Genomic DNA, 14,392 nt, shown 5'->3' with positions numbered 1-14,392 from the left:
CTAAGCTCTCGTAGCTCATGCCACCAGTACCATGGTTCAAAGCCAGCCTGAGCAGGAAAATGCATGAGTAGAGTTGTGGGTTAAGTGGTAGAGAGCTAGCATTGAGCACAAAAGTTCAGAGATAGTGCTCAGGCCCTGAATTCAAGCCCCAAAACACACACACACACATACACACACACACACACACACACACACACACACACACACCACTGTGATTTTCAGCATTTAAACAGTGATGTCCTTGTTGTAGGAAAGGATATAACTCATACTGCAAACACTGTTCCTTAACTGTGTAGCTGCCAGTCTAGCAGCATCAACTTTAGGTAAGGAGTTTTGCAGCAGTGCAAATTCTCAGGCCATACCCTTAAATTTGGATCATCATAAACTACCTAGCAGGGAAAGCTCTACCCATCTGTGGTACCAATTGCTTCCAGGACTCTGCAGAAAGATGTTCCTTTTCCATATCCCCGATGCATGCAGTCAGTCTAAAAACCCATGGCCAGAAAATATATGTTCCATTATTTTCCTGAAATAATATGACATTTATTTCCTTTGGTTGTTCTGCTTTCTCTTGGCTTATTTTTGAAATACATTAAAATATTTAAGCCGTGTGTGTGTGTGTGTGTGTGTGTGTGTGTGTGTGTGTGCTGGGCCTGAGCCTTGAACTAAGGGTCTAGGTGCTGTCCCTTAGCTTTTTTGATCAATACTTGTGCTCTACCACGTGGGCCACAGCTCCACTTCTGGTTTCTTTGGTGTTTTATTGGAGATCTGAGTCTCATGCACTTTCTTGCTAAGGCTGGCTTTGAACCAGGATCTTTAGATCTTAGCCTCTTGAGTAGCTATGGTCACAGGCATGAGCCACCGGTGCCTGGTCTATCCAAGCCACTTTTGATGTTTCAAGGATAGCTGTGTGTTCATTACTAGCTGTACATATACGTAGGGTTGAGGGGATCAAATTAGTTGAATTCTTAAGATTCTGGATCCAAACAGTAGGAAGAGACTCAGGCTACTTGGCAGAAGGCCTCATGGGATAGAGAAGTTACTAGAACTGACTATTCAGACATCTTCCTCTATAGCCTGTCTGTCTCTCTCACCACCCAGGATCAGAGTTACTCTCCTTAATTTCCCCTTGAATGTTCTTCTTCAACACAACATATAAATGATGAGTTCTTAAGTCTAAATACCAACTCTACTATATAACAAGATGTTCTCAGGGAACAAGGAACACGGCCATAATAAAACACCCCTGAGTGGCTGGCTTACACAATGGACCTGCGTATTCCCATCATTCTGGAGCCTGGCATCTGATGATTGAGGAGTTGGTGAGGTTGGATTTCTTCAGAGGATGCTTTCCTGGGCTTTGGGATGGCTGTTATCCTCGTCACGTTGTCACAGGATCTTTCCCTGGTGTGAGCATGTGTCTAATGTCCCCCAGGGTGTCCACATGTCCTCTCCTAGGGGAACAGTGCATTGGATTCAGTAATGCCCCATGATTGCATTTAGCTGAGCCACTTCTTGTTTGGGATTGCAGAGACGATTCTTCTTCTTGGGAATCACCAGGCTTCCTACAGCCCTGGTAATAGATCTGCCACCGTAAGCCCAGTTATAGCCCGGAAGCAGACACAGAAACCAGATTCCTCTGCAATGCTGGGGGCAGCTCTCCCAGCCCAGGAGTCTGGCAGAAGATATGCATCTGTAAGGCACAAGCTGTGCTTCTCCCTTTCAATGTGCTGATGTGAACTCTAGGCCACAGGGTTCACAGGAGTCATGCAAACACAATGCCAGCAAAGGAAATCACTGCAGCCTCAACAACTGACTTTCCCCAAATAGAAACCCACAGATTGCCTAGAAAATAATTTAGATTAATGTGTAGAGATGGCTCAGTGAGCTACACAAGAACACAGAGAGACAACTAAATTATGTCAGAAAACAATGCCTCAACAAAATAAAAACAAACTACAAATGATACAATAAAAATAATGAAACTAAGCAAAAATTTTGAAAGACTGCAATGAATGAAGTGAACAATGCAATAGAGAACTCCAATAGAAAACTTGACCAAAGAAACTTGTAAACTCAGAGAAAGGTTACATAAAAATAACTAGTCAGGAGTGTAAGGAAGTTCAGAAAAGGATGATATTTATAAGGTACCATCATAATATATAATATAATATATGTCATACATAAATATATAATGTATAGCATATATAATATACAATATATTTATGATATATTAATACGTAAATACATAATACAATATTATTTATATATCTATATATTATATTATGTCTATAATATATTATATAGTATATACCACTTAAAATATACCACATATATATAGCCTATATATAATATATATGCATGATTTATATTGTATTTACATTATATAATATTTTATATGTTATATGTCAATATACTATATACACACATATATTTCATATATATGTACATATATGTATATATGTGTATGTTATTATTTGTATATATATTAGATATTTTTGATAGATAAGCAAGAAAAAGATGAAGATACTGGAAAAAATAATGGCTGAAGTTTCCCCACATCTATAAATATGAATCTCTAGATATATAGAGTTTAAAAATCCCAAAGTAGGCTCAACACGATGACTGTACTCAGAGTATATTTGAACTATGAAAGGTAAATAATAAAAGAATTCTGAAAGCAGTGAGGGAAAAGCAACTAATCACAGAGTCCTCCATAAGTTTATCTGTGAGCTTTCAACAGAAATTTTGCAGGCCAGCAGATAGTAGATTAATATACTCAAATTTCTGAAAGATTAAAAAGCACCAATCAGGGATATTGAATTTGTTAAAACTAAAATGGAGAGGTAAGGGCTTTCTCAGAGAAATAAAAGCTTAGATAGGTTGTCACTAGACTTGCCTTTCTAGAAATGATAAACTAAGCTAAAAGGGTACTTGTTAATTACATGACAACTAGAAAAATACACATTGGTAAAGGTTAGTTTGTAATCAAATTCAGAATCTTCCCATTATGGCCTACAAGTAACTTTTATCTCTAGTACAAATGTTGAATGACAAAGGTATTAAAGAAAAAATAAAAAGCATGTATATATATACATATAATTTGATGGTACACAATATAGGAAGGTATAAATTATGGTATCAATAACATAGAATGTGAGGAGGGTATATAAAATTGTTACAAAGTTACAATACATTATTGTAACTAGAAGATGTCATATGACTATATGGTGATGATAATAGAAAAGAAACTAAAAAACATAAAAAGCCTTGAGTTCAAGTTCCAGTATCAGCACAAGAAAAAAGAAAGAAAAAAAGAAGATACAAGAGATCATCAAATTGCAATGGAAGACAGTCTGAGAAGAAAGAAATAATAGGACTACAAAACCATCAGTAACCAACTAGTGAAATGCTACTACTATCAACTGTTACTTTCAAAGCAAATTGAGCCAGGCATCTATGGCTCATACTTGTCATCTTAGCTTCTCAGGAGGCTGAGATCTGAGGATCATGGTTCAAAGCCAGCCTGAGCAGAAGAATCTGGGAGACTCTTTTCTCCAGTTAATCAGCAAAGAGCTAGAAGTGGAGCTGTGGCTCAAGCAGTAGAACACCAGCCTTGAGCAAAACAGCTCATAGCCAGGTTCCAGTTCCAAGCTCTATAACCAGTATACACACACACACACACACACACACACACACACACACACACACATACACACACAGTATACATACAGTACATACATTATCTAAAAATCTTGAAAAAATTCTTGAAAACCAGGTATGGTGTGATACACCTGTAATCCCCTCAGTTGAGAGACTGTTTGTTCATTTATCTGTCTATAGGGGAGACACAGAAATGGAGGGACAAAGGGTGAACAAATGCACAGTGGTCCTCACTGGACACCGTGTGGAAAATGAATGATACAACTTGTGGGTGGGGACAGGAGGAAAAAACTGGGAGTGAGTGAGGGAAGGGGTGACACTGTTCAAAAAGAAATATACTCTTGACCTGACTTATGCTAACTGTAATCCTTCTGTACAACACCTTTCTAATAACAATAAAAGAAATTTAAAAAGAGTTCGAACATCATTCAAAGGTCCACAGTCCAAGTCTGTTAGGAGCCTCAAGATTCAATGCCTTGAATCCATGTTTAACAACAACAACAACAACAACAAAGTCACACACTTCAAGATCAATGGCACAGAGTAAGTTTACCCATGTGGAATGGGAAGAACAGGAGAATACAAGAAGGAAACTGACTCTAGTCCTAAACCCAGCAGGGATGACACTGGATTGAGCAGTTCGCCGGGCAGTGCACTTGCATTCAGGCTCTGGCAGGTGTAGGCCCAGCCCTCTCCATGTGCAGCTCCCGTGACCTCTGTCCAGATTCCCAGCATTCTATCTGGGGTCTTCACCCTTCCTGGGAGCTGCCAGCATGAATCCTGACCCACATCGCCTTGCCTGGCCAGGTCCCTTTGAAATCTTGGTGGAAGCCTCCATCACCTACAATTCCCATTTTGCATCATTTGCGAAACCATCATTGATTAGAGCAGGCGGCCAAGGCCTGTTGGCTGCTTAAGCTGTTGTCCAGACCCCTTGGTTCGAGGCCTCTAGCAGCAGCTGAGGGTCACAGCAGCAGAACTCCCTAAAATCCTTTCCTACTGCGTGCAGGGTACCCTAGAGTGCAGGGCCAAGTCTTTCTAGTAACTTAAAGTCTGTACCCTTGATGCTGTTATAAGTATGACTTGCCTGCTTGTGAGAGGCTCTGCAAGTCTCTCTCCTGTTGTCTTGGTACAAGATTTGAGACCATGATTTCCCCTGGCAGCCATGTCACCCTTGTCTGCAACTTTAAATGCAGTCCTTGTTGAGCTCAAAGTACACATTGTGCAAATCTTCCACTCTGTGTGTTAGCTTCTAATTCTGATGGTGAACTTGGTTAAAAGTAGCCAGAAAGAACCATGCTATAAACTGAATGCCATACTGCCTTCAATTTTCCTCTACCCAATTAAATTCCACTCTACTCAAAGTCTCAAGATGTGAACTAAATCTACACAAAACCTTTTCCCGAGTGTAAAATGAAGTTCATTTCATCCCATTCCCAGTAGTCTTCATTTTCACTTGATCCTTGGAGTACCTTTACCGTCTCCATTTCAGTCAGCACTCTGGTGTTCTGAGCAACAAAATGGCATGATTGCCAGGTACTGGTGACTCATGCCTGTAATCCTAGCTGCTCAGGAGGCTGAGAGCTGAGGATTCAAAGCCAGTCCCGGAAGGAAAGTCTGTGAAACTCTTATCTTTTATTAACCACCCCCAAAACTAGAAGTGGAGCTGTGGCTCAAAGTGGTAGAGTGCAAGTTTGGAGCAAAAAAAGCTCAGGGACAGCTCCCAGACCTTGAGTTCAAGCCCCTCAAAAAAGGGCATGAATTACTATGTACCTTCAAAATGATAAGACTGCATGTCAATAGTCCCAATTTTCTTTTCTTTTTTCTTCTTTTTTTTTTGGGGGGGGGGTCCGGTTGTGGGGCCTGAACTCTGGGCCTGGGCGCTGTCCCTCAGCTCTTCAGGTCAAGGCTAGCACTCTACCACTTGAGCCAAAGCGCCATTTCCGGCTTTTTTCTTTTTGCTTATGTGGTGCTGAGGAACTGAACCCAGGGCCTCAGGCATGCAAGGCAAGCGCTCTACCACTGAACCACTTTCTCAGCCCCAATAGTCCCAATTTTCTAATCAAAAGACAGAATGGCAAGATGGCTTAAAAATAAAAACCTCACCTTTTTAATCTTACAAGAAAAAGCAGTTCTTTAGGATAAAATGGTGATAAAGATGCACCCAGCAAAACAGATCCTCCAAACTAGGTCAGAGCATCTATACTCCTTTCTGATAAATTAGATTTCAAAAAAAAAATCAGTCAGAAGCTGTAAAGATCACTTCACACACATAAAGAAGTGCAGGTCTAGTGTGGTATGAGAGTAGTAAACACCAACAGTATTTAAGTGGGAAACAAGGTGTTTGGTCAGACTCTGTCCATCCTAGAGAAAGGACAAGCAGGGTTAACATTTGAAGTTCACATAGAAGAACCAGGGACTGCATTTATGAACTCTTGTTTTATGACTACATTTTGTTACCCTAAAGGTACAAGGTTCAAGGAATTCATAGTGAGATTTCAGCTGATACATCTAGAAACAATGGAGACCCCCACAATTGTCCCATGTATACAGAAGTATAGATTCCACTTCACCTCGGTTTGACCTTGTAGGAAGGCTGGTTTGGGATTTGCCTGTATTCATCCAGCAATAAAAGACACCCAGAGGGGTGCACTAGTGTCTCATGCCTGTAATCCTACTAATCAGGAGGCTGAGATCTGAGGATTGCAGTTCAATGCCAACCTGGGAAGAAACGTTCATGAGACTACATCTAATTAATTACAAAAAAAGCCAGAAGTGGAGCTGTGACTCAAGTAGGAGAGTGCTAGTCTTAAGCAAAAGAAACTCAAGGACAGCGCTCAGGCCCTGAGTTCAAACCCCAGGAACAGCACAAAAGAAAACAATAAAAGACACCCAGAAACACCCCACGTCAACCTAGACATGCTTGCATCTGGAGACCTGGTATGGATATTTAAAAACATTTCCTAAGAGCTGAAGCATTTGCATTTTCCACCAAAATGAAAGTAAATAATGATCCTCTCATCTATTTCTGTCTTTTGAAATAAATAATTCTTGGTTTCCTCCCCAGTGCCAGTCGTGGGGTTAGATTTTAAGTTTGTATAAAGCATGACAGCAATGACAGGAGCGCATCAGACTGACTTTAATCCAAGTGTTCACCTGTTTACACTGTGGGTTTTATCTAAAAGATACAATTTCAGTTTGGAATCCAAGGTTTGTTTCTATGTATGTCCACTAGATGGCACTATTGTTTTAAAGGAGCAACAGTGATGGCTCAACTTTCCCACTGAAAGTTTCATCATAAAAAAGTTCTATCATGAAAAATTCAGATGATTCTTTTTCTTTTCTTTTTCTCTTATTTATAAATGACATTCATATTTAGGTTGCATGCCATTTAACAAGCTACATTCGTTACAACCTTATTAAAACTTTATTTAAAGTATCTCAATTGTGAGTTCTTGTCAATGTACTGTTCTTATCTGTTCCTGGCTTAGTTACAACACACGAAAATATCAAAAAGAAAAATCGGAGTCAAAATATCTCAGTCAAAAAAAATGTAAGCCTTAAAAACAGGAATCCTTGCTTAATGAGTCAGAAGTAAAAAAAAATTCATAGAAGTTTAAGTACCAGCCCTAAACATAAAGTGCCTAACCAAAAGATAATAAAAGCCTCAAGTGTGGAAAAATTCACAGGAAGATTAAAGGTGAGTGTCTCCTGAGCCTGTCTGTCTAGTACTTGAAGAACAATGTCGTTGTGTGTTCATGCATTCCTTCCCATCACACATAACCAATTCCAAGTGTGTATTTTACTATTACCTAATGCAAATGGCATAGGAAAATTGCAAATTACATTCCATTCTTATTTGCAGCTGCTGTCATGAATATAAAAATCCTTTTATTAGCTGAAAGTTTGTCATGATTTATCAATAGTTTAGAATATGTAAGGCAGCTTGTTGGGCAATTTTTATAATATTTATGACTGGTATTTTGAAAGTATTTGCTCAGCCTCTTATGGTATTCTGTGCTTTATAAATACATCTTACTTGGGGATTAATTCTTAACATTATCTTTAGGAAATACAAGTCTGTGGGAGCACACTTGTAGCATAATATAATAGTATCATTAATTATAGGTTTTGAACCTTCAACTTAATGATGTTTCTTCCCATGAATGCTTTCACCACCCAAAAAGTAAAAAATTAGCCAGTCCCTATGCAAATTTTTGGAAAAATTAATTGGAAATATCCAACAGTTTGTTTTCCAGAAAGTTAGTGCAAATCAATTTGACCTCATTGAAAATATCATATGGGCAGGGTGCTGGTGGCTCACGCCTGTAATCCTAGCTAATCAGGAGGCTGAAATCTGAGGATCACAGTTTGAAGCTATCAAGGGCAGGAAAGTCTAGGAGATTCTTTTTTTGTGTGTTCTTAATATATATATATATATATATATATATATATAGAGAGAGAGAGAGAGAGAGAGAGAGAGAGAGAGAGAGAGAGAGAGAGTAAAGATACTGTACTGAGGGGTTACAGTTACATGAGCAAGGTAATGAGTCCATTTCCTATCGAGCATTAGGGGAAAAATAAAGGTGGAAGATTCTTATCTGCAATGAACTTCCTAAAAGTTGAAAGTAAAGCTATGGCTTAAGTGGTAGAATGTTACCCTTGGGCAAACAAAAGCTCAGAGACAGCACCCAGGCCCCAAGCCAGCACACCCACAAAACAGAAAATATCATTTCATTTTCTTTTTCTTGTCAGCGGAGGGAAAAGTTTTAAATTAAATTGAAATAGCTACCAATACCTTTTTAAAAGTTATTTTCAATGCCCTCATAGGTTTTGCAAGTCCATGATCTTTCTTACATATTTACTCAGATAAGCTGACATTCTCAAAAAACGAACAGAGCAGTTTGATATACTTCCTTTCCATCGTTTTTCCAAAATGAAATTTCAAACAGCAGGGTTGGATTTAATATTCTATGTACAAATACAAAGTCCTCCGTGCTCTGTAAATGTTACTTATAAAAGCTTTGTACTTTGAGAAGCCTAGAATTCATTTTGGAGCTAGCCAGCTCCATCTATTAAGGACCTGCGACGCTGGGTGGTGAGATATTAAGTCAGAATTCACTGTTGAGTTGCAGGAATAAACAGAGGTCAGCTTGCTAGGTTATCTCAGCGGAAAAATGACTGCGGGTGCCTTCATTTGTTCACCCCACACCACCACTTTCTTCATTCATTAATGCCTCACAGAGATGTATGATTGCCTTTGAAGCATTCAAAATTTTATACACCTCTGATTTTAGTATGCTTTCATGTCTTAATTTGAATCCTTGGTGTTTTATTTCTTAAATATTAAAAATCTGCTCATCACTTTCCACTGTGTGTTGAAAACAAAGGCAAACTCCTTGGTGTGATGTGTGTATCTTTCCTTCCCCTCCCCCCCTTTTTTAGGGGGTGTCAATCCTGGGGCTCGAACTCAGGGCCTTTACACTGTTCTTGAACATTTATGTTCAAGGCTAGTGCTCCACAGCACCATTTCCAGCTTTTTGGTAGTTAATTGGAGATAGGAGTCTCATGGACTTTCCTGCCAGGGTTGGTGGTCCTCAGACTTCAGCCTCCTGAATAGATAGGATCATAGGCATGAGCCACCCATTATTCTATACACCTTGTATGTCCTTCCAATCCTACCCACTCTCCTTTCCCATCCTCCACTTTAGTAATGCTTTCCCTCTGCTTGAGACTATTCTCTCACAATGACCTATACCTCCTAGTTCTTCAAGACAAATCTCAGATTCACCTCCTTGGTGAGGGTCTACTCCTTTCCCAATTAGAAACATTTGCAATCTCCATCCAAGGTACTGCTTGAGGCTTTTGGCTTGTCTTTATCCAGTCTTTGACTAGAAAACTGAAACTGAATTATGATTATGATTACTATTATTATTATTATTTTGTTGGTGATGGGGCTTGAACTCTGGGCCTGAGCACTGTCCCTCAGCTCTTCAGCTCAAGGCTAGTGCTCTACCACTTGAGCTACAGCGCCACTTCCAGTTTTCTGGTCACTTATTGGAGTTTCTTGGACTTTCCTGCCTGGGCTGGCTTTGAATCGCAACCCTCAGATCTCAGCCTTCTGAGTATCGGTGAAGATCTGTCCATTTTTATCTTGCCATTTGAAAGTCTTACCACACTATCTCAGGCATCTCTTCCCATTATCTTCTCTCTTAGATGTATTGGCTTTCTCCATTAAGATATAAACATGTTCCAGTCTCTCCTAAAACCTTTGTGACTGCATCCTCTTCCAACTTGTGCCCTATCTCTCTTTTTCCCTTAACAACTGGAACTCTTGAAAGGGTTTCCTGCGCAGAAGTTTCACTTACTTCTCCATTCCACGCAATCTGCCTTCCATCCTCATCACCCAAGCTAAGCTATCCCACAAGGCTCCCTGGGAACGTTCTGCTTGGTAAGCCCAGTGCTCATCTCTTTGACATTTCCTTGTTTGGTTTCTCCCCATGGTCTCACAGTGCTGACCATTCTTTCTCCTTTACAACGCTGTCTGCCCTTTCATTTCTGTGATGCTTTGTGATCCTGGAGGCCCTGCTCCCAGCACCCTCCTCCCTCCATAATATCCTAACTCTACTTTCTGTGAATGGCAATCTAAACCTCAGAAACAATATTAGGCTAGTGGCTTTTTTGTGCCTATATGCCAGTCCTGGGGCTCGAACTCAGGGCCTGAGTGCTCTCCCTGAGCGTTTTTTGCTCAAGGCTCTCACTCTACCATTTGAGATACAGCTCTACTTCTGACTTTTGGTTTTGTTTTGTTGGTGGTTAATTGGAGATGAGTCTCACAGACTTTTCTGCCTAGGTTGTCTTTAACCCTGGATCCTGAGATCTCAGACCCCTGAGTAGCTAGGATTCCAGGCATGAGCCACTTTTTTTTTACCTTCATTTTATTATATTCATTCTCCTTTTTCTTCCAAGCTTTTATACTTATGTACAGCCAACGCACAGTACATCTTGAAAAAAACCAAAACATCACATTTCCTCTCTCTCCACCCAAACCTTTGTGCCTCATTATTTTGAAAGCTTGTACTTCCTATTCATCAAGTTTCCCAAAGAAACAAGAATGTCTTCCCTGAATTATACCTCCTTGATCCTTCACAAAGCTCTTCTCCATCTCTTTTCCATCACCCTGGCTAACACCACCATGTTTTTACCATGAACTTCTCACTTGTCTTCTGCATCCAGTCTTGATTTCTGTGACTCCATTTTCTATGCTGCAAAAATAAACTTGACCCTGTCATTCTATCTAGTCAGGAGGCTAAGATCTGAGGATCATGGTTTGATCCTCAGCAGCCTAGGAAGGAAAGTTCATGAAGTTCTCATCTCTAACCACCAAAAATACTAGACATGGAGCTGTGGCTCAAGTGGTAGGGAATGAGTCTTGAATAATTATAAAAGTTCAGACGTAGTACCCAGGTCCTGAGGTCAAGCCCCACAACTAGTTCAAAACAAACAAACAGACTTGACAAATAAAAGCCTGCTTATTCTCACTTAAACACAGCAGTTACTCTAATGACTTGCAGGACAACTGCCTTAGGATGGGACATAATGTTGTATGTGACCATAGCTGGCCTCATACCGATCATCATACTGGACATTCCACAGGCCACAGCCTCTCTTGCTGGATTACAGGCGTGAGCTCCTGGTGTCTTACTCCCATAGGGTTTTTGTGGGTTCTAGGGCACATTATGGAGACAAAAGGCATTTAAGAAACCATACAAGACAATACACACTTGAATGGAACATTGCGTTGTCTAACTTGTATTTTAATGGATATTATGTGAACTGGGAAGAGAATTCAAGAAGTGAAAATGAACACACAGGAAAAGCCAGTGTCTCCCCTTTGTGTCCCCATCTGTCTCCCTGGCTTTGTCCCCAGACTTTCCTCTCATCCTAGGGATGAAAGCTGCTATCATTTTCTTGTACTACCTTCCAGAGATCTATTGATGTTCTATTGATGTGCAAGTTGTTAGGTTAACATTTTATCAGTCTTTTTTTTTTTTTTTTTTTTTGTCTTTTGGTGCCAGTCCCAGGGCTTGAATTCAGGGCTTGGGCACTGTTCCTGAGCTTTTTTTTTTTGCTCAAGGCTAGTACTCTAACACATTGAGCCATGGCTCCATTTCCTGCTTTTTGGTAGTTCATTGGAGATAAGAGTCTCGTGGACTTTCCTGCCCAGGCTGGCTTTGAACCATGCTTCTCAGAGCTCAGCCTCCTGAGTAGCTTGGATGACAGGTGTGAGCCACCAGCATCTAGCACCGAGTCCCTTCTTCCCTTCAGCCTGAGGCAGCTCCCTGGAGCTGCTCTCCCTGCTCTGGTAACTGTGGGTCTATTTGAGTCTGAAATTGCCATCTTTTTCAGCATGCAATTCCCCCAGGGAGCACAGGGCCCGGTGAAGCTGAAAGTTGCTATATTTTCTGCTCAGGAAGCATGGGAACTAAGTGATCCCTTTCCTCACACATTCCCGTAGAAGCTGCAACTACTGAAAGCTTTCTGCATGCGCTAACTTCATGGTGTTGCACATAAAATGATAGAATTTGGGGTTTCGGTCAGATCTGATTGAGGGGAATAAAAAGCATACGTGAAACATTCTAAATATCTGGTGGGTTTAGGTCCTATTCGGAAGAAGATGAATTGAAAGTGTTAATATTATAAATCATGGTATGAAAAGTCTATTAAAAAAAAAAAAGCCAGACCTGGTCTATGTATTGTTCCTGAGCATTTTTGCTCAAAGTTAGTGCTCTATCACTTGAGCCACACACCGCTGTTGGATTCTTTTTATTGTTAGTTAATTAGGGATAAGCGTGCCATAGACTTTTCCTGCTGGGCTGGCTTTGAACCAAGGTTCTCAGATTCCAGCCTTTGAGTAAGTAGGCTTACAGGTGTGAGCCACCAGTGCCTGGGTAAAAGACAATCTTTATGTTGAATATGTGGTTTTAATATTAGAGGCTAATTTTTAAAGCACTTCAAACGAATGTTGTCCATTGCCGCATTTTTAGAAGACTCTTCTTTAAAATCTTCTAGTAAAATATAGCTGGAATGTCTAAGACCACAATTTAATTGATCAAGATGAATATTAGGAGAGCCTGGAGCCAGGTGCTAGTACCTCACAGCTGTATCCAGCTACTTTGGAGGCTGAGCTCTGAGGATCCTGGATCAAAGGCAGTCTTGGCAGAAAAGTCTGTGAGATTCTTATCTCCAATGATCTACCAAGAAGCTGGAAGTGGAGGTGTGCTTCAAGTAGTAGAGTACTAGCCTTAAGCAAAACCAAAACAAAACCCAACCCCCCTTAAAACTCAGGGGTAGTGTCTAGGCCCTGAGTTCAAGCACACACACAAAAAAGTTGTATGTTTCATAGATTATAACATTGATTATAAAAGCATCAAAGGTAGATCACATAGCCCATAAAACCATATGCTTACCTTTTGTGTGTTCAGAAGGTTTGAAGTATAATCTCTCAGCAAGTTTCTCTTACTACAGACACTGCTCTCTACATTTGATCTCTAGCATTTTTTTTTATTCCTGTTATTGACTTAGAAAACCCTCCACCAGCTTCTACTCTGGCAACAGCCATTTTATTCTGTCTTTTTCCTAAGACCCCAATATTTCTAGATTCTGTGTAAAAGAGACTTTTTGCAATATTTATTGTTTTGTGTCTGACTTTATTTCACATAGTATAATGTTTTCCAGGTTCCTCTGTGTTGTTGCAAATAAGAGAAGGTGAGTGTGCATATGTGTATATGTGCATGTATGTGTGCATGTGTGCATATGTGAGTATGTGTGCATATGCATGTATTTCTTATTTTCTTTATTCATCCACTAGTGGACATTTAGGTTGATTATGTATCTTGGCTACTGTGAATGAACATGGAATTGTTACATCTCTTGGACATACTGATTCTATTTCCTTTGAATTTATATCGAATAGATCCGTGGGATTTTCATTTTCCTTTTTTCATTTTACTGAGATAGGGATTCTTGTTTGATTGTCCTGGCTGGTCTTGAATTCACAGTCTGCTTGCATGTTCTTCCCACATCGTTGAATTTACAGGTGTGCACCACTGCACCCAGTTTGTAGTTGTAGTTTTAATTTTTGAGGACTGTCTATATGGTTTCTTCTAATGCTTGTAAAAGGGCTTCCTCCTTCCACCTGCTGCCCAGCGCTTGCTGTCTTCATCTTCGGTGGATAGGCAGTTGGAACTAAGGGCCTAATGCTCTACCCTTTGAGCCTACCACTGTCCCTTTTTGCACTGTTTTTCAGATAATGGCTCAAGTTTTTGTCTACAGCTGGCCTGAGACTAGCCCTCCTCCCTTGGCCTCAGGCAAGGCTATTTGAGATGGGGTCTTGCTGAGTTTTATCTCAGGTTGAGCTTAAACAGCAATCTTTCCGATCTCTGCCTCGGTAGCTGGGATTAAAGGTAGGAGCCATACCTCCTGACCCTAGTCTTGTTTATTTTAGCCATTTTGAAACTAGATGTGTTAAATAAAACACTATCAAATTACTGTTGTCATTAAGGTTTCCTAATCAGGATCTCTCCACGCTGAGGTAGAGCTGTTCCCATAACTCCTATGCGTGCTCTTCTTCTTCCCATTGACAGACACTGTAGGAGAGGAAGAAACACTCTGCCCTCTTTGATTGGAATCAGATGAGTTGCTCTTTAAATGGTCCTTCTTGTTCTTC

This window comes from Dipodomys merriami, unplaced genomic scaffold (assembly GCF_024711535.1).
Source record: "Dipodomys merriami isolate MVZ:Mamm:240054 unplaced genomic scaffold, mDipMer1.0.p SCAF_15, whole genome shotgun sequence".
Taxonomy (NCBI): Eukaryota; Metazoa; Chordata; class Mammalia; order Rodentia; family Heteromyidae; genus Dipodomys; species Dipodomys merriami.
The sequence above is the reverse complement of the archived record's forward strand: the minus strand, read 5'-3'. Positions refer to the sequence as shown.